Below are 21,441 nucleotides of genomic sequence, written 5' to 3'. Positions count from 1 at the left end.
CCCACCCAGCTAACGTCATTTGCTTTACACTAGCCCACCCTTTGCACCGGCTTGCGCCATTCCATAAATATGGTGCCCGGCTGGTGCTCAGGAATGGTGCAAGCCGGTGCTAAACCTTTTGGTGCAAAACTGCATTAGTGCAGTATAAATATGCCCCTTAGTTCCCCCGGTCTAAGGCTGTTTAGTAGTACTGGTACTTATCATTCACTCTCCCCTTTAATGTCTTCCTTGATGCCAGAACTTGTGTGCTCTGAGAATCTTCTGAGTGGCACCCCAGATCAAAAGTTTGTATTTTCGGAGTCCTTCAAATGTCTCAAGAGAATTCTATTGTCAATCTTGGTACTCTTAGAAAAATCAATTAACAATTCTGATCATACTCAAGCCATATTATTATCCACATTGAAAGTCCTGTTAGATCAAAAGGATGTTAAACCAAGCCTGGATGAGAAAATATCGATGGCCACAGAGTATGCTCACCAAAAGTTGGGGTGCCAAGGTTCTAGCCCAATTTTGCTCTCATCGGACTTTCGTGTGCCTGTTAATTCATCTACACAGGGAACACAGGTGGGCAAGCCACAAGCACACTTGAAATATTCAAATTCACAGAACTCTGATAACCAAGAGAGTGTTGTCTATTCCTTGGAAAATCTTTTTTCTAGCCCACTTTCTATGAGTAATTCAGCCCCTACTGTCTCTGAACCTGTTATTTAGAAAAATGACCTTATTCCTCCAGTGGCCCATTTTCCAATTTTTCTGCCTAAAGCATACCCTGACTCGTCTATAGTGGAGCATAATGGGATCATAGCCGTAAAACCTTCTAAAGAGAGGAAAATGGGGAAAAATATGGGAAAAAAGAAAAAAAAGGGGGAAAAAAAGGGGAAACACTGAGGGCCAGATGTACTACAAATCTGGATTGCGACTCACAAATTGCGATTCGCAATCCAGTATGTAGACTGTGTCCCTGACACCAACTGCGACTCGCAAGGGGTTCGCAAAGGCCCACCTCAGTAATATTAATGAGGTGGGTCGCAATTTACGACACCCTTGCGAGTGGCAGAACTCAGAGGGATGGTGGCCTGCTGGAGACAGCAGACCACCATGTTTGGGACTGCTTTTAAATAAAGCATTTTTTTATTTATTTTTTTTGTAATGCAGCCCCTTTTCCTTAAAGGAAAACGAGATGCATTACAAAACAAAAAAATGAAACGTTTTCATTTCCTTTTTTCAGAGCAGGCAGTGGTCCATAGGACCACTGCCTGCTCTGAATTTTTTTTTTATGCCAATCACAAAGGGGAAGAGGTCCCATGGGGACCCCTTCCCTTTTGGGAATGGGTTACCACCAGTGTGACACTGGTGGTAACTGCGATTGCTTTGCGACCCCATTCGCGGTCACAAAGCAATACAGCATCACGCTGCGACTCTCAATAAGGAAGGGGAACACCCCTTCCTAATTGCGACTAGCAGTCCCGTTTTGTGAGTTGGTAACCAGGTTACCAACTCGCAAAACGGGGATTGGGCATCGCAATGTGCTTTTTGCATGTCGCAAACAGTGAAATTTGCTGTTTGCGACATGGAAAAAGTTTGGAACATCTGGCCCTGAATCTCTAAAAAGAACCTAATAAAGATTAAGTTCGAGGACACAGGCCCTGCTGGAACTTCCTCTCACTCGGAAAAACATAAACTGGTCCAGGTGAAGGAGAGGCCCAAGGACATGGGAGCCGTTGGATTTCCTCCCCCACGGGGTGAACAAGACTAGACCCCTTTACGGGGTGTGCAACAGACTAATCCTCCAGCCACATTGAGCGTGCTATCTGATTTAAATCCTCATGCTGATTCCTTTTGTAATGTGAACTCTAATGCAGTGTTTTCGATCCATCCATCTGCTCTTTAGAAAGGTGGGGAAGCACACAGTAAGAAGTAAGTTACTAAAAATGTTAAAGAGACCCCTGAATGTTTAGAGTTTTCTGCTTTATTTGATTTGAATTTAATTTTAAACTGTTCTCCATTAAGTTCTTGTTTTACAGATATAGAGGAGCTAAAATTTATTGAAAGCAGTGACACTTCTCTGGTATTTCTTGATCAGAGTGTAGGAGCGAGAAAGACAAAAGTCTGGTTCTTCTCCAAAACTGTTATGTACCTGATCTTAGTTAATTGTGAGCAGTTACAGCGTAGAGGCATAGATGTGGTCCCAGTATGGGGAAAATAATTTCCATTCATTTGGCAGCAGTCCCCCCTGTTTTACCTTGTAATGATATTAATCCTTACTGAGTGCTTGACCATACTTCTTCCTCCATTGAAAATGTGAAAGTTTCCCTTTTCCATGATGAAAGAGTGGTGAAGCTTATGGAGGATGCCCCTTTACATTTTTCAGGTGTCATGGGAAAGTTGTCACAAACCCGGTCATTAACCTAAATCTCTCCTTGGTCTCTTGGAATGCTGCAGGAATAGGGAATCATTCTGAAAAATTAGATCTAATTTTTTCTTGACAGGCTGAATTAATTTGCATCAGACCTGGACTGTATCTGATTTCATCTGTCCCGGCTATTTGGTTCTATGCATAAAGGCACAGCCTTCTAAGAAAGGGTACGCAAAAGTGGGTCTTGCTATGTTGTTAAGCAAAAAACATAAATGGGAATATGTTTTTTTTCCAGTCTCCTCAAATCTTTTTCAGATAGTGAGAGTGTACCCAATATTGGAGAATAGCAGAAAAAACCCTTTGTTAATAGTAAATGTGTATATTCCACCGGATAAGGATTATGATATAGCTCCATTACATATGTTTAGTCATATTTCCCCAATCTGTTCAAAATCACATGAAGTGCTGATGAGATATTGATAATGGCGGATTTAATGTGTAAAATGTATAATCTATCTCTTTCTATCTTTTGCAATTCAGAGAGGGAAATCACTTTTAAAATTGCTTCCATCTTATCCCCCCCCAGAATTCGGACAGATAAAAGGGGGCACTTCTTATTGAAAGGTTTGAGGGACCTCTGTTGTATCATCGTAAATGGGCGTTTTCGTTCAGATTCTCCGGCAGCCTTTACTCATAAATCTCTACAGAATAGTTTGATTATTGACTACATTTTGGCTTCTTATGTTATCACCCAATCAGTGGAGGATATGATAGTCATTGGTACACCGTTTAGTGATCATAAGACACTTAACCTATTGTTAAAAATGCAGTTCTCTTCTATAGCGTCCTGGAAATTTAAAGGCAAGGACATTAGTTTTAATGGGAAAACGCATAGAATATGTTGGACACCCACCAAAATATTTTCTGTTAAAGAAGTACTTGAATGCTCAATGGGAGAAATTGCCAAATGTAATGTGGATCCATTAAATTACTTCACCAAACTCATGGGATACATAACTCTCAGGGGGTCATTACGACCCTGGCGGCCTGCGGTATGTTGGCGTTAACACCGCCAACAGGCTGGCGGTGCTCCGCCAGCAATTATGACCGTGGCGGAATTGCCACGGCCATACCGCCGGCCCCTCCATTTTCCCGCCAGGATTCCACCTGGCGGTCATAATCTCCAGGGCACGGTGCAAGCACCGCTGCCCTGGGGATTATGAGTCCCCGACCACCGGCCTGTCCATGGCGGTACACACCGCCATGGAAAGGCCGGCGGTAAGGGGACTTGGGGTGCCCCTGGGGGCCCCTGCACTGCCCATGCACTTGGCATAGGCAGTGCAGGGGCCCCCATGCATAGCCCCATCGCGCATTTCACTGCCCGAATTTCGGGCAGTGAAATGCGCGACGGGTGATACTGCACCCGCTGCACATCAGCATTGCCGCCGGCTCTATTACGAGCCGGCTGCAATGTTGATGTGACATTTCCGCTGGGCCAGCGGACGGTAACACTGTTACCGTCCGCTGGCCCAGCGGAAATGTCATAATAGGGAGACAGAAATACCACCGGCAATGGCGGTATTCTGTCTCCCGCGGCCTCGGCGGTCTTTTGAAAAGACCGCTGAGGTCGTAATGACCCCCTAAGTGTTCCGTCTAAGCATAGTAAGCCTCCTCAAAAGAAAGTAAAGCTATCTATCCTATTGTTGAATAGAGAAATGAATAAATAGGTAAGGCGACAGTATGAATGAGAGTCTAAGGATAGGAGTAGGAAAATATCCTTACTAAAAAGAAAAAGAGCGTGATGAAGTTAGGTATAAGGAAGGAAGAGCGAAGCTGCTGTGACAAAAAACTCCCGCAAATTTTGGGCTATTATTTCGGAAGGTTGCGGAAATCTCAACTCCTCTATTGCCCCTCCGATAGCCGAGGCCGATTGGAGGAAGTACATACTCTCCCTACACACGGAAAATCAGGATATGGAGCCGTGGGAAGTGGACGTGGGCATAATAGAACTGAATTGGACAACTTTGGTCCCCCCTCTGTGACAGAGATGGAGGGGTTGATAAGGTCAATGCGGGCATCCGGAGCAATGGGCCCCGATTAGGTCCTGATGACAATGATTAAACAGGAACCTCTGCTCTGGGCAAGAATTCTCTACCCGGTCTTCTGTGTCTGCTACTCACAAGGTAGTGTCCCGGACTCCTGGATTGGAAGTGTCATAGTCCCCCTATATAAAAAGGGAAATAAATCTCCTCCCATAAATTATCGTCAAATTGCACTGCTGGACGCAATTGGCAAGATATTTACAAAAAGTATATTAATGCATTTAGCTGCTTGGGTTGAGGAAAAACGCGATTCTCCCTTTGGAACAAGTAGGTTTTAGAAAGGAACATAATGCTTTGGATAATATTTTATTAATGCAAACTATAAATTAAAAACATGTTCAGATCAGGGGCGGAGTAGTATATGCTGCATTTATTTACTTCTCAACAGCTTTTAATAGGTTAGATAAGAACATTTTATGGAAGAAAATATATAAGTTGGGTGTCTCGCCAAACTTGTTACGTTTGGTTATGGCTCTGCATTCCTCAACCTGGTGCAAAGTTCTGTTAGGAGGAGAACAGGGCCTGTCGACTAAATAACCCACAAAAAATGGTTTGAAGCAAGGCTGTTTATTGGCACCACTGCTATTTTCTTTATACATTTATGAACTACCTGGTTCCTTGTGGAATGCGGATGGCTTTGCACCCAAAATTGGAGGGCATTTAATCTTCTTCCTTTTATACACTGACGATATAGTTGTGATTGACCTTACTCTGAAAGGTCTAAATCAGTGTCTGGTCGCTTTAAACACTACTCCATACAGCATCATTTGAAAACTAATATATCTCAAGTAGTATGTTTTCTAGGGAAAAAATTGGGTAAGAAAATTTATTTTTCTTGGTCCTTGGGTCAACATAAGTTAGAGCGGGTAAAATCCTATTGTTTTTTGGGGAATACAATATCCTGCTCACTCAACGACCAAGATCACATCCCTAATAACGTTAGTAAGACCCTGTCACAAGCACAAAGTTTAGTGGCCTTCTTTAACGCAGTTGGCTGGTGCCATTTTCTTCATCTACTATACCTGCTTACCAAACAAGGATCCCAGCCACCCTTTTGTATGCTATAGAATGTACAGAGACCTCTAAATGGGATTTCCTTGACAAGATAGAAGGGCAGATCCTAAGACGACAGGCCTTTTGTAACAACTTGGCCTCCGTGGCAGCTCTAAGGCTTGAATTTGGTATTAAGAATACCTTTGTATAGGACCTAGTGGCGGTGATCCAGAGGGCTTACTGCCTAGCCCATAGTATGAAATCTACACTAAGACACCTAGCCTTCATAGAAATCTTCAGCAGATTAAAAGAAAAATCCAAGTTTTTTAGAAACTAGAATCTTGCTGTGCAATTGCTTGAGCTTGACCCGGTTCTGATTCCATCACTACTGCACACTGTTTTTAAAAAAAACTTGAAAGAGGCGACATGGTCCAAAGGCTTTTTCCTGGAGTTTGAGTCCTGTTGACTAAAGAGGAGACTCGCTATATTAACTAAATCAGTGATTTTTAAACATTCTCAGCCATACCTTGCCTGGAATCTCCCACATAGGGTGAGATGTTTCTTCATCTTGTTGAGAATAGATAGAGTGCCACTCAGAGAATTAACTTCAAAATGGGACGGATCCTCTAACATCTGTGATCTTTGTCAATTAGGGGTGCAGAATATTAAGCATGTATTATTTGTTTGTCTGGCTTTTAGGAAAAAATGGTTAAAACCCCTCTATTTGAATTTTAATATTCGCTCTGCCGGAGAGGCCTTGGAAATTTTACATAATCCACCTAATGAAATATTTTGTTTTAAGATTTTTACATTTTTCAAGTCATTTTAAAATTTATATTGAATTTTCCTTGTATTGATGGTAACAAGATGAATATAAGTGAACTAATGAAACAGTTTTGAGGCATGTCGTTTGATCCTTTTCGTGCAATAAGGAAGAGGGGTCTTCTTCTACTGAGTAGCAGAGCATGATAATGTTTTACAATACATGCCTGATGGGCAGAGGGATGTTTGTTTTGTATCCTACAGATCACTTCTTATTTTGGATTTTAAGTTTATGCTTCATAATTGTCCTTCTAGAAGATGATACTACAATGCACTGGGGAATCTAATAAGAGCGGCTTTTCCTAGGGTACTCTTTTCATGCACTGTATGATGCACTTTATAGTGAGTCATAAACAGCTAGAGGGGTCGAGTTTAATGTTTTGCATTTAGAAGCAAATTTTCTAGTCTGCTGCACTTTATAAATTTATATCATTGTTTGTGATTGATTATAGAATATAAGTTTGATGGGAAGTATAGTGATTGTTTCCCTTTTTTTAATAGATAATGTAATTGTTATTATTTAGTTTTACTTAGGAATTTAATTCTTATTGTTTTATGATATTTTGTGTATTAACTATGCATGTGGACCTCTTCAGAGTTCCAATTAATGAAATAAAATTGAATTGCGTGGCTTAACTCTGTCTTGTAAATATAAGCCCCTGGATGCAGTTTTCTGCTGCAAAGGGGCATGCAATGGGTGTTGCTGTGAGCGTTTCCAAGCAACACCCATTGCTGTATCTTTTGATCCTGCTCCAGACTTATGAAAAATCATAAATCTGAGGCAGCGGCAAAAACTAATGCCACCCCATGGGTGGGGTTACAGTGGGTCAAGGAGGAGGTATACTTTTGTTTCTCCTCGTTTTTGCTTTTTTTATGTGTGCTGCACATAAACAATCATTCTTTGCAATGCCAGCACCCTTTCATTGTTGTGCAAGGGTGCCTGCGTTGGTGCTAGGCAGCTACGTTTAGCACCAGCGCAGGGGGGGAGTGCAGAAATGTGCTGTATTTTGTGGATATGGCATATTTCTGCCCTTTCCCGGTGGCGCAGGGTGGCGCAGCAACACACTTGCTGTGCCACCCTGCACCACGGGGGCTTGTAAATAAGCCTCTATATGTGTTGTTATGAATGCTAAGACATGATATAAGTGATGTAGTATGCAAAGTTAGAAACAGTGCACAGAAGAGGCAGAAATTATAGTTAATGTAGTGTAGCCGGTGAGTGTCTGACTCATGTTTCCTTCTATAGGGAGTTTGGCGCAGGGCCTGGCGAGGGGCTTGCATAGTTCTGTATGGTAATAAATTGCTACTTGACACAAAAAAACTCTAGAAATAAATGCTCAAGATAGCATCCCCCATGCACACACAGCACAAGCTAATTAGAATAGTGGACACAGTGGGAGGCAAGAATTTGCTATCTGTTACATGGGGGGACAATATGTAATGTTCTCAGGAGTAAATATTGTTAGTCAGGCTGTGGGGTAAAGTAAGGGACTATAGGAACTTTATGGGGACCTTTAAAATTGGAAAAGTTGCAGGCTTCCTCAATGGTGAACAAAGTACAGAGGTTGGAGGCAGATAACAGAGATGTGACCCCGAGCCCCCTAAAGAAATTAGTAAAGCCATCATTGGGTAGCCAGTAGCAAGTGTTAGTAGCAAAAGGATGAGGACATCATGATGAAGTGAAGGAGCTAGGTAGGGGAAGTGTAATAGGCTTGTGGGTGTTGGTTGCAGGGCTTAAGGAAAGAGAAGAATGAAAGCAACTTAAGCAACTGGAGGAGTCCCTGTTTGTGATGTGCTGTTCCTGTCTAACTGCCTGAGTGGAAAAGCTGTTACAATGCTAATGAAGGAGGCCAATGTACGTGTCCAGCCACAAGTCACATCCAGAGAAATGCATGTAAACATGCTTAAATTGGGAAAAGGTCCAGAGCAGCATCCTTTATAACAGAGACATAGGCCCTCATTACAGCCTAGGCGGACGGTGCAATGATGGCGGTAAGACCGCAAACAGGCTGGCGGTCATTACCACCTCATTTTGACATTGGCGGTTTGGTATGTGCCAAACTGCCAATGTACCGCACTGTCCACCACGGTGGTAACGACCGCCAGGCTGGAGACAACGGTCTCCAGCCCGGCAGCGGTCACTAGTCTGCCGGAGTTATCAGGACCCCGCATACCTCCATGGATTTCGTGGGGTTTTGAACCGCCACAAAATCCATGGAGGTAGGCACTATCAGTGCCAGGGAATTTGTTCCCTGGCACTGATTGGGGTCTCCCCCTCTCCCCTCCCCTTCCCCTGAGTTCACCCCGATCACACATGACCCCCCTACAACCCCTCAAAGGTAGTAGGACCCCCTCCCCACCCCTGCCTCGACCCCCAATTACCCTCCCACATAATCCCCACACCCCCTTCACGCATGCTCACACCACTCACACACATACACGTGCACATACATGCACACATGCACAGATACATACAGATAACATTTCCCCTACATACATTACACCTCCCGCATACATACACGCACTCACACACCCCCTCTACACACTCACATGCATACCCCCATGTATTCACACACCACACAACAGCCCCCCACCCTCTCCCCTTGCCTGTTTCGGTGATCCTCTGGGAGGAACGGGATCCAAGAGGGCTGCTCCGCCACCAGCACCCCGTCACCAGAACACCGCCACGCCGAATACTGAACCGCTGTGTTCTGATGACGTGGCGGTGATGGTGGAGCAGCCTCCACTACACCGCTGACCGCCAGTATGAATGCTAGTGGCTCTCTGCCCAAAAAAGGGCGGAGGGTCGCCAGCAGTCATAATGTGGTTGGCGGAAGACCGCCGGGCCCGGCGGAACCTCGGCGGCCTTTGAAAAAGACCTCCGATTTTGAAATGAGGGCTATGGTGAACTATTCATTACATAGATGGTAAGGAGCTGGAAATTTGGAGATACCTAGTACTAATCTGGGGGTGAATATGGTTGAAGAAGAATGGGATGATAAGTGTGAGGGATCTTGGATTCTACAATTGAGGAGAAAATCTTAGAATAAGGCAAAATTGTGAGTGTTGGGCAGATGTATAGTGTTTAAATTGTATGGGATGCATCAGTGGCATTGCATTTGTTAGAGGCTAATGACCGACAGAGCACTGGTATTTTGCAGATTCAAGATAAAAGAATGTAAAGATAATCAGCATTTAGGACCAAGTAAAGCAGATTCAAGGGCTCGGTATAGTTCCGGGGGATGTGGAGGGGAACAAAAAGTTCTACGATTGATGTCAGGGGAGTCGGTGACAGCTCTGTAAAGGCATCATAAGTTTTAGAAGATGTTGGTAAGAAAGATGCAGTGGCACTGTCTATAGAGATCATGACTAGTAAGGGTGAAAGTAAGGAGAACAAGGAGAAGATGGTGAGGCCACAAAACAATTATTCATCTGATGGAAAAAAGGTACTTGGTGGGGGGCTCTCCCATAAAAGTATAAAAGGTAAAAAGCTGCAATTTATGGATGTTACCATGCCATGGGGGCCCATTTGAATTTGTGTGTGTTATCAAGTTATGACACAGGGAAATCTAAGCAAAAGAATGTTTTAAGGTGGAAGAGTGGGAGTTAGAAAGATGGCCCAGAGTTTCCACGACCTTTTAAAACTGAACTTCTGCATTTTTAGTTTATGCAAGTGTTTACTGGGAATGTTGTTCGAAGGGTTCAAGTAGATTATGATAGTTTTTGATGTTTCTGATACGATGAGGAATTTAGAGTGCATTGTGCTGTGAGAGAAGGAAAGGGGAATGTTGACAATAAGTTATGGATACAGTGAATGACTTCTGTTAGACCAGCACCATTGATGCTTTCAGCAAGCTGCTTATTGTTACATTCTGAATCATTTCAGGGGTGCCCCACATCTTTTGTGGTGGGTAACAGAGGAAGGAGAAAATTACCACTGAACAGTGCCTTCTGGTCATTTAAAAGGGGAAATTGCATGAGAGCACAATGAAAATTTCAGAATGACTCTGTCAATTGCAGAGGGAGGAATCCAGTCTTGCAAAGCATGAGACATATCCCTAGAGCTGGCAAGGAGGGCATCTCAGAGGTAGTGGGTCAGTGGAATGCTGGGGATAAAGGGCCTACTCCAGTTCATTTTCAAGTGTTGAGCTATTGATTACTCTTTTCTACCCACAAGATGAAGGCTAAATCATTGTTTTGGCGATAAAAAGATGGTTTCAGGTTATGCTACCCAGGACTTCAAATACATTTCAATTGAGAAAGGCCAATACAGTTATGTTTATCAAAAGCCAAATAAATAGAGGTCTATTAGCAGTTACCATTTCAGGAAAATTGCCAGGCATCTCATTTAATGGAAAATAATTTTGGGGATACAACCGTCTGAAGGGTAAAGTGTGCAGAATAATTTTGGCAGGATGGGACACTGAAGAGGGACATGGAGAAATAGAAAAAGGATGATATCCAGTATTCTGTTTGGCAGTATTCTAGGTAAGCTTCTAATTGTTTTTGTTATTCAGAATGGAAGGTGGCATTTTTCTCTATGCACATGGTTTGGCCATATTATGGTACTTTCTGGAATTCTGAGTTATTGGGATTTAAAGGAACAGACGCTTTACAAAAAAAGCTTGTATCGGCATCTCCAGATGTATAGATTAGCTAAAAACTGGTTGGTCAAGGGCTGTTGAGGTTTCATGTTGCATAGTCTCAAGATGGTTTGAATGTGAGTTTTCAGGGCACGTTTTCTCTTCATGTAGATGGTTACGTTTTAACATTTTTTCAGGTGCTGAAGGTGTTACGGGTAGCATTAGAGGGCTTCTTAAAAAGTATGGAACACATTCTTCTAGGATAGGAGCAGCAACAGAGATACTAAGCCTGCCTGGTAGGGGGAGATCTGCATGCTATAGGTAGTATGTCGGGCTGTACAAGTGATTTTGTGAGTTTCTCATTGTATATTGTTTAATCAATGTTTTTCTGTCTTAGGTTGTATAGCTGGGTTGCTCAGCAATACATCAGCTGTCTTGACTGTAGAACAGATTTGTTTGCTGAGATGCTAAGCAAGCAGAGGTCAGGACATTTGGAGGACAGCTGTGACAAGACAGAGCTAGGGTGGTGGTTACTTGGTGGGAAAGGAGCAGCATGCGGTGAGGAGAGCTCCTTAGTAAACTATCCAAACATATTTCAGGTAGGACATGTCCTGATCTATTGTGCATCCATCTGGGTGAAAAAGATTTAGTTTAGCTTTTGGGCATCAGCTTGTTGAAAGCAATGAAGATGCATCTAACATGGATCAGGGACTGTTCAACATGAATTAGTAACATTTTGTGGACTGAGTTGATTTAGAGAAGAATTTGGAGAGGTGCATGGAAGCCAGTCAATATTGAAAAGCAGAGAAGGAAAATAAATAGAGATGTAAAATAAATAGAGATGTGTGAGGTTTTTGTGGGCTCATGGAGACCTTGGTGTTCAAAAATATGAAGATTGTTCAGGAAGACCAGTCCCTTTTTCGTCAGGTTGGCGTTCATCTGTCTTTACTTGGCATTGGTAACTGATAACTCAATTACTGTGGAGCTAATACTGTTTTTTTCAGTGTTAATTGGCTCTTCCAAGGGAGAGAATGGTGGGGCAGGAAAACCCCTTCACATTTTCCTGGTTGGTGGTGTCAAAAGGGCAATTTTTCTTATGAGGTTGGAGCTTGCAGGGTGGTTGAGAACAGCCAATGAGGTTGTAGGTATGGTCCAGTAGCAAAAGAATGAACTCTGCCAATGTGACAGGAGTGAGTGGTGATGTCACTGAGTACATGAGTATTATGACAGGTTAGGGTGTATAAAGAATAGGAGATTATAATGGGGCAATAAGATTTTACAAGGGGTGGTTGGTTTAGGAAATTACATTGTATCAGTGAGGTAATATTATTTAGCAAAGCACCTGGCTTAGGTAATTGCTATGTTATATTGTCCAGATCTGTTTCATTAAAGCAGCCTTTAACCCTTATGATGCAGTACAGTGACTTTTTTTTGCTCTGTTTTGCCTGACCATGTAGTGATGTCTGGTCTCTCCTGTGTTCGCACTGCTGCTTTCTCAACTGTCTCAAGTGCCTTAAAGCACCTTTATGCCATAGATAATAGCTATGTGTGCTACACAAAAAGTACAACAGTGCTTCAGAGCAGGAATAAAATGAGGGCACTCCCATGGCAACAGAGAACTCATTTCCCTACTTTCCAATAGAGGGGAAGTGGAAAATGTGTAGTAAAACTGCGGTCTGAACATAATGTAATTTTACCAGAAGTCCATCGCACAATCTTTGCTCTTGCACCTCAGTTTTTCCTCATGTTTTATGGAACGACCATCAATGCAGTGAAGGTTAAAATAGGTGGAAAAAATGTGAAACATTAATAGACCTTCTTTGGTTTTCACCATTTTTACAATTAATTGAGGCTTGGAAGTGTTAAAAAAGACAGTGAATAAGATTTAATCTGAGAAGTATGGAGCTTCCCCAGCTAATGGTTCTCAGAGATATAAACTTAGAGCACCATCCCAGAAGGATATGACATAATGCCCCAGTGTCCAAGGCCCCTTACACAGGAAACGTGTTAATTCTGCAAAATAAATTTCCTGTTCAATAAATATTGCAGGAATTGTGAAGCCCTATTCAATGACATAGTTACATCTTCTAGTCCAAAATAATTAGACATTAGGGGTTTGATCACTTCTCCCCAATAGGCCAAGGTGGAATAGTATTAGAAGTTACTGGATGAAGTGGAAATATAAGTCCTGTGGGATCACTGCAGATTGAGAGTCCTTCACCTAGGCATTTTACCTGCAAAAGGCAGGGTGAATGTCTAGGTGTCCTTCAAGCGAAGAATGGAGAATAAGACAAGGAAATTGGCATGGCCTGAAAAACTATAAGAACTCTAGGGGTAACAGTAATATGAAACCAAAAATGCACCCTGTATTACAATGTTACCAACACAAGGCCAGTGATGATCAGACCCTGGGCCTACCAGGTCTCACCTGTGCTTTTAGGCAAAAGATGAAAAATCATCTTTGTGATCATTAACATTGCTCCTTTCCACATTTCCAGTTATTCAAAGAGTAAACTGGCACAACATATCATAACAAAAAGAGAATACATCTGAGACGTGCAAGAGGGAAGGCTGGAGCATGTGTTGTGGCTGCATACTTACATGATTTGTACTTCAAAGTTTAAGGTGCTTTAAGCAATGCTGAGAAGTAGGAAGTGTACAAAATGTGTGTTATTGGTTGAGGGAGGTGGAAACCCTACTCAAGCAACAACCATAATCCTTGTCACAGTAAACCACAAAAGTCATTACATAAATCTGTGTTTTACTCTTGGATAGTTTTGCACAAAAGCAGTTTAACAGAGTGGCAAAAGTAAAGTAGTTTTGCAGCACACAAACAGCAGTAAAGTAAAAACACAACACACGAAAAATCCCAAAACAATTTAGGGAAATAGACTACATTTCAGTTAATAAGATTGCACCAATATAAATTAAATCCAGATCTAGAGTAAGGATTTGAAAATGTTTTTTGTACAAAATAACACATAAAAGATCAAAACACCAACCATGGGTATCTGGTTGTGGGAGACCAGGCAAAGTCAAATGTGAAGACCAACCATGATGAAGCGCAGGTCGGATAAACAAGGTATATTGGGCCTGGTCTTGGCTTACCTTCGAACCTAGAAGACATTTTGAAGAAACATTCCTGAGAAGGTAGAGTTCAGCGGGGCAAGGTGTCCAAGATGAAAGTGTTGTCATCAGGGAGCCACTGGATGGAGCAGTGATGAAGATGTTCATTTTCAGACTTTGCCACTTTATGGTTGTTGAAAATCTCCAGTGAAATGAAACTACAGGCTGTAGCTGACGAGTGCACCACAAGGCCGGATACCTTTGCCGAGAGATCCCATGGAATAGGATTCGCTGCTGCAGAGAAGAACATAGCGGGAGCTACCATAAAATCAGGGGGAATGGCAATGCACCTTGGGCAGATCAGTTGGCAATTGGTTCCTAGTCCTCTCTTGGTTCTCAAGGCACTTTTTTATGATTTTGTTTTCCCCACATCTTAGGGTTAGGTACCCCAAACTCTGCTGCAAAGGGTCTAAGACCTAGGTGGTACTACTTGGGAGTTAGGATTCACTCCAACAGTCGACTATCCCTTGCAGTTACTTCTGGTAGCTCTGAGTTCAAGCAGTTAGTCCAACATTCCTTCAAACTGCAACGCAGGCTTTCAAGCAGCAAGGCAGTCATCTGCTAGCAGCAGAGCAGTCCTTAGAGGGTTCAGGCAATCCTTCTGATATCTTCCACAGGTCTAGGTTTTTACTGAAGAAGTGTTCTGAGGGTGCCAGACTTTGGACCGAGGAGACATCCTGGGCTACCTCCATATTTGATTCTGGAAAATGTGTTCCTTCCCTCGCCAAGGTTCCACAACATCTGGTGTGACAAAAGCCTGGTATTAGGTTCATTTGTGGGTGCTTGAGGCAAGCCCTTTGAAGTGTAAGGAAGGCAGGGAATAGCTATGCCCTCAGCCATCCTGAAAGGAAGGTCCATCCTGCCTACACCCAGTTACCTTTGTCTCACTGTGTGGCAGAAATACACAAACCCCACCAGCAATGCTTTTCACAGCCATGTGGCACAGGCCACTGACAATAGTATCCAAATGATTAAAGGAAAAAGTAAAAGTGATATTACCTGAATTGGGACTCAAAATCTCATTTATCATTAAAGAGGATTTTAAAGTACAATTAATTTCAGTCTACACATGATATTTCTACCTGTTCCAAATCAAAGGGTAGCACTCATTAAATTTAGTGAGGCAACCCAATGTTATCCAACTGGAAAGATAGGTCTTACAGTAGAGAAAAATGAATTTAGTAGTTTTTCACTACCATAACGTAAAATGTAAACCCACATGTCCAACCTCTTAAATACAATGCATCCTTCACAATGGGCCTGTAAGGCCTACTTTAGGGATGACATATATGTATTAAAAATGAAGGCTTGGGGCTCGCAAAAGGTTTACTTTGACAGGTCAAATTGGCAGGTTAAAACTGCAGTGTAGGCTGCAATGACAGGCATGACACATATTTTAAAGTGCTTCTTTGTTGGGTGGCACAATAAGTGCTGCAGGCCCACTAGTAGCATTTAATATACATGCCCAGGATGCATGCAGAACCATTTTACTAGGAACTCACAAAGTACATTAAATGTGCCATTCAGATATAGGCCAGTCTTACCATGTTGAAGGGAGTGAGCACAGCACTTTAGACCTGGTTAGAAGTAGCAAACTGTGCAGAGTCTCAATGCCATCAAAAACAAATTCAGAAAACAGGAGAGGTGAAGGCAAAGAGTTTGGGAGAAGACCAGAACAAGGATGGCAGGTCTAACATGGGGGTATTAACAGCCAGTACTTGGTCTTAGATCTCAATTCTCCATCATTTGTTGCGACTGCCGACCACCCACCTTTGATAACACTTCATTATGACCCCAAATCTTTGACCCTCTCCATCCATAGTTGCATTTCAAATACCTACCCATGGCATAGACACTAGAGGTCACCACAAAAGTGGGCCATTAATAAGATCAGTAATTCTGACCCCAAATTACCCAGGACAGTAATTCCAGAGGTTAGTAGGAGAAGGCACTTTCTAGTTGGACCCTGATGGCACATTAGGAAATGGGGAATAACTGGTAGAATTGTATTATTGCACCTGATTCCTTATTGTATCACATTCCTGGCCACATCTTTGGCTAGCGATTTTTTTTGCTTTGCAGCTTAAATCCCATGAGAAAACTATCCAAGACTGCAGGCTTATTGCAATACTCATAATCTCAATGGGCCTAGAAGCTCCCATCACCAGGCTCACCAGAGATTATGATTATGAATATTGCTTGTGAAGGAGAATGGACCCACTCCAATATATGGCATTCAATATTTGTTATTATTGTACTTCACTTGTGGATATCTTGACTTATGGATAACACCTTTGTGTTGTGTTGGAGGACCCCATAGATATTGTAGGGCAAATAGAGGGGCTACTGATGCAAATAGCAGATCCAGAGACACATGCCTGAAATGTCATCTACACATGATGTAGTTTGTAATCCTGCTTTGTGGCTCAGAGACGAACATCAATAGAAGAGCCTCAATCAGTATCTGTGTTATCCAATGGATGTGGTCCAACTGTAGGCCTTATGCAGGAGGTAGGGGTCTAGCTGATATTTCTTATCCTGAGGTATTAAGTTCTACAGTGCAGAGGGTCTTCATAAACAGACTGTCCAAAACGTCTGCCAACATTGTAGACAAATATTCAAGCAGGTGAGAATAATACTAAACTGTGCATTTCAAAGGAAAACAAAATAAACCTCAAGGGCACAGCAGCACCTCACATGAATTCTTGAGTTTAATAAGCTTTCAGTCAACTATGGGAGGTTTTGAGTGAGAGCAATACAGGGAGGTAGAGTACCACAAAAAGCACTCTCTGTTACAGCCATACCGTAACTAGTTCCACATCTATAAAATGAGATGTGAACTGTAGTACAAGTGTGTGGAGCCGGAAAACTATGAAAAAGATTGGAAAATGGGAAACAGTTCCAGATTCCAGCAGCTGTTAGTAGTGATCTTAATGCCTTTTCATGTACTTGGTATTTGGTGAATGATCTTCTCCTATAACATTGCTGTCTGCTATAATCTCTGAAATCTGAAAACAGCAAAAATAATTAAATCACTTTATCACAATTATTCACTTTCAGTAATGATAATAGTAAACAGTGTTCAGTAATAGAACAAAGAGTCTGCACCAGCAAGCTAAGACGGGAATGCATAAGAAGAGAATTGACCTAAAAATTTAAAGGAAATTAGAAAGAAAAAAATCCCTGCTTTTGGAGTCTGAAGAGCATATGGGAAAAATGGGCTGAAATTTAGCATCCCAATGACCCCAGTGCTATTTTTTTGTCTTCTTGTTGATTGCTGAGTACAGATAAAAAAATGAATATTGGTGTATATTGCTCCTGTAGGAAATCTGGCTTTTTGTGTTGTCACCTCAGACATTTCGGGCCTTTTTTTGGAAACCTATATTTTTTCTGGCTCTGTACTCTGCATAGTTTAGCCCTGCTTCTCACAGATACAATGTTTGTGCTCCTCCTTTCAACATCGTAAGAGTGGGGTACTCCTAATTGCCATATTTAACTTACCTAAAAGTCCATAGTATATGGTACAATGTGTACCCAGGATCTGTAGGTTAAATGTTACTAGTGGACTGCAGCACCCATTGTACCATGCACTGCAGAGACAGTGTATACTTGAATGCAGGCCTACCCTCTATAGCCTGGATGTGCAGTTTTGAACTGCAAATTCAACCTACCAAAATAACCCCTTTTAACAGACTGAAACCTTCCTTTTAAAAATGTATGTCACCCCTATATAGGCCTTACTGATCATAAGGCAGGATGCACAGTCTTTAAAACTAGTGGGGTTATTACAACTTTGGAGGAGGTGTTAATCTGTCCCAAAAGTGACGGTAAAGTGACAGATATACCACCAGCCGTATTACGAGTTCCATAGGATATACTTTAAGAAAGTTACCTTTTCCGTGCCTGAATTTGCTGCAGGCTATCTGCATTTTGCTCTCCCACTTTTGCCAGCAAGTAATTAGCATTTAAATATACAGAAAATGGTGTGAAATGTCTCCCAGAGGCCTCCTCTATCACAGACAAATGTTAGCTGATACTTGGCTATGTCCCCTCAGCCAGGTAGGGTTCAATCACACTGGGCCTCTTTTCAATATTATGGTGTCAAAGCCTGTTTGACAGTGCTGCTGGGTTTACATGTCACACATGGGGCATAATTCAAAGAAGGGAAACAGGATGCCAAAACAATTCTTGTGCATCCACTGCCTGGTTGCTACCACATTTCTGTCTCTGAAGTTGCTGTGGGTATTGGGAGTGCATCAAATTGTATTTTTCTCCTAGATGCGGGAGAACACCAGGGCTGCAATAGTACACTTCCCACACACACACACAGCTCACAGTACCCAATGTTAGTGTAGCCAAAAACATTCACCATCTTGAAAATGCCTAAAGTGGGTAAGGTTAGACCTTAACCCCATTGTTTGGGGTATACTTAAGGGTCATTCACACCTACTAGCTCATGCCAGGCAGAAATGTGGCCCTACTTCAGAACACACCTGGGCTTGAGGCAGATCAAAAGTGGGCTGATCCTGCTATTCCAGACCTACAAAGGTCCTAGAAAACTGGACCTGATCTCCATTGTATGCCAGTGATAAAGAAGTGGGCTCCAAGGGTTGTGAAACTGACATCTTGTTAAAGTTACAGGAACACAATAAGCTACAATAGACCTTTTGTGCAACGTCCCAGCTCATGAGTGGCAATCGGACCTTGACTGAGATCTACCTGTTTGGCCTCTGCTGATACCTGGTGAGTCTTTCAGTGCCTCCTCTAAGGTACTCGGGCCTTTAGAAGTATAATCCTCTGGTGGATTGGGTCTTAAAGAGCTAAAGTCAGAAGGTAAAACATTTGACTAGGATGAACCTAGTTGGAGTATTCGACTTGAGCCCTCCCGTTGTCAACATCAAATTGAGCATTAAAGGATGAACCTAACTGGAATATCAGACTTGTGCCCCATTGTAGTCAGAGTCAAATTGATCCTAGGCCCTATTCTACTGCAACCATTGGGTAGCATTGGCACTTCTTCATGCTATTTCCCCTTCAAGGTTTAAAATGTAAAATATCAAGTTCCACTTAGAGGATTTTTCTCATTTTGCAGTAATCTTGTTTCCTAAATTTTACTTTAGTTTTCATTTTGGGATTTTTATTGTGCTGCATTCAACTTTGTTACTGTTTTAGTACTGCATAAATACTTTGCTCATTGCCTCTGAATTTAAGCCTGTCTGTTCTGGGGCAAGACTCACCAGGGGTTGAGCTCAAGTTAATTTAGTTACTTTGGTGATTCACTTTAAGAAGGATTAGGATTATTACTTGAGGTGGGTGCTGACCTCCCTCAACTAATAACCCAATTTCTTACAGGTCCATTCTAATATGTAAATAAATATGTAAAGGCAAGGCTCAGACTGGCCTATAGGGCAACCTAGCAGGGCCTGAGGGGTGGTCTGACAGGTCAGTGTATAGGCTGGTTTCTTGCTGTTTGTGGGCCTGTTTAATGGCCTGGTTTGCCACGTTTTCCTGTTGATTTATCTGATATTACCACCAGCATTGCCAGCAGAAAAATAAATGCATAAAGTGTCTCATACCTTGCAAAACATCCATACTTAGGGACAGATTTATGAAAAGTGACACTGCACATAGCGCAGCACCACTTTTCTTGCACCCCTTAGCGCCCACTCTAACACCACCATGGCAGCGCCCTATTTAAGATATGGCGCACCATGGCAGTAGCTAGGGTGACTAGGGTCATAATTATTTATGCTAGTCCGGCGCTTTGCAAAAAATTATGATGCTAATCCTGCAAAACACCCAGAGGCCCATTGTATTTAATGAGAGCCTCAGTTTAATGCCTGCACTTAGCAGGCGTTAAAAAATGCCGATAAAATGGTGACATTTTAACAGCATCCCCTAGCGCCGTAACACCCCATTGCATACATCGTGGCTGGCTCAAGGGGTTACTTGCTACTTTGTAAATATGGAACAGCATTTTTGGCCTTGTTGGCCACAATTGCGTCACAAAAAATGACACAAATGTGACTCAAGGAGGCGCTAGGGGCTCTTAAATATGCCCCATAGTGTCTTTACTAGTTTAAAACCGCCCTGATTAGCAAATCCGAGCCACACTTTTGCCTATCTGATTCTTTAAAGTGAACCACTTTTAATTTGGTGCTTGGGCCTATTTATGTGCCTATGCGAACCTGATAAATTCCCCATTTGTGAGCCTCCTAAGGGGTAGAAGAAATCACACTTCTATTTGATTGTGGAAAATAAATATATATTTTATGAATTGCATTGTACCTGTTGCCTACATGAAGATTTTATGTAAGAGTATTCCTGGTGTGCAAAGGTCATGCAACCTCAGATGACAGACTGGTAGAAAATATCACTTAACAGTGGCTCAAATAAGTTTTACTCTTGGTGCAAGGCACATTGACCTTAAATCAGCCCCTAGTCAGTGAAAATTATTTGAAAAGACATATCTGTTCAGAATAAAATCTATGTGAAATACAAATTTTGCATAATGAATGTTAGACCTGACAGCCTTAGGGTGGTCACCCCTAACTTTTTGCCTGCCTCCCTCCACTTTTTGGAAACTGTTTTCGCTGGTTTTAGGACTCTGCGCACTGTATCACTGCTAACCAGTGCTAAAGTTCAAATGCTCTCTCCCTTTAAACATGATGACATTGGATCATACCCAATTGGATTATTTAATTTACTTATAAGTCCTTAGTAAAAAGCACTATATGTGCCCAGGGCCTGTATATTAAATGCTACTAGTAAGCCTGCACCACTGACTGTGCCACCCACTTAAGCAGCCCATTAAACATGTCTCAGGCCTGCCACTGCAAGGCCTGTGTGTTCAGTTTCACTGCCAATTCGACTTGGCATTTAAAAGTACTTGCCAAGCATAAAACTCCTCTTCTATTTACACATAGGTCACCCCTAAGGTAGGATCTAGATAACCCATGGGGCAGGGTGCTGTGTAGACAAAAGGCAGGACATGTACCTATGTAGTTTATATGTCCTGGTAGTGTAAAACTCCTAAATTCGTTTTGCATTGCTGTGAGGTCTGCTCCCTTCATAGGCTATTATTAGGGCTATCCTCATATAGGTGGTCATTACAACCCTGGCGACGGTGTTAAAGCTGCGGTAATACCGCAAACAGGCCGGCGGACAAAAAAATGGAATTACGACCCTGGCGGAAACCGCCAACAAAGACAGCCACTTTAACACATCGCCCGCCAGGGCGGTACAGACAAACAGCGCGGCGGTCACCGCCAACAGACAGGCGGAAGACAATGTACCGCCCACACTATCACAACACACCAATCCGCCACCTTTTCTGCGGCGGATTCACCGTGGATAAAAACACGGTGGAAACAGCTTTTGCAATGGGAAAACGCTCACCTCAACACATCCCAAGAGGAACGAGGACTCCAAGGACCCGGAACTACAAATCTTACCTGCC

Source organism: Pleurodeles waltl, chromosome 1_2 (assembly GCF_031143425.1).
Source record: "Pleurodeles waltl isolate 20211129_DDA chromosome 1_2, aPleWal1.hap1.20221129, whole genome shotgun sequence".
In the NCBI taxonomy this organism is placed as follows: Eukaryota; Metazoa; Chordata; class Amphibia; order Caudata; family Salamandridae; genus Pleurodeles; species Pleurodeles waltl.
The sequence above is the reverse complement of the archived record's forward strand: the minus strand, read 5'-3'. Positions refer to the sequence as shown.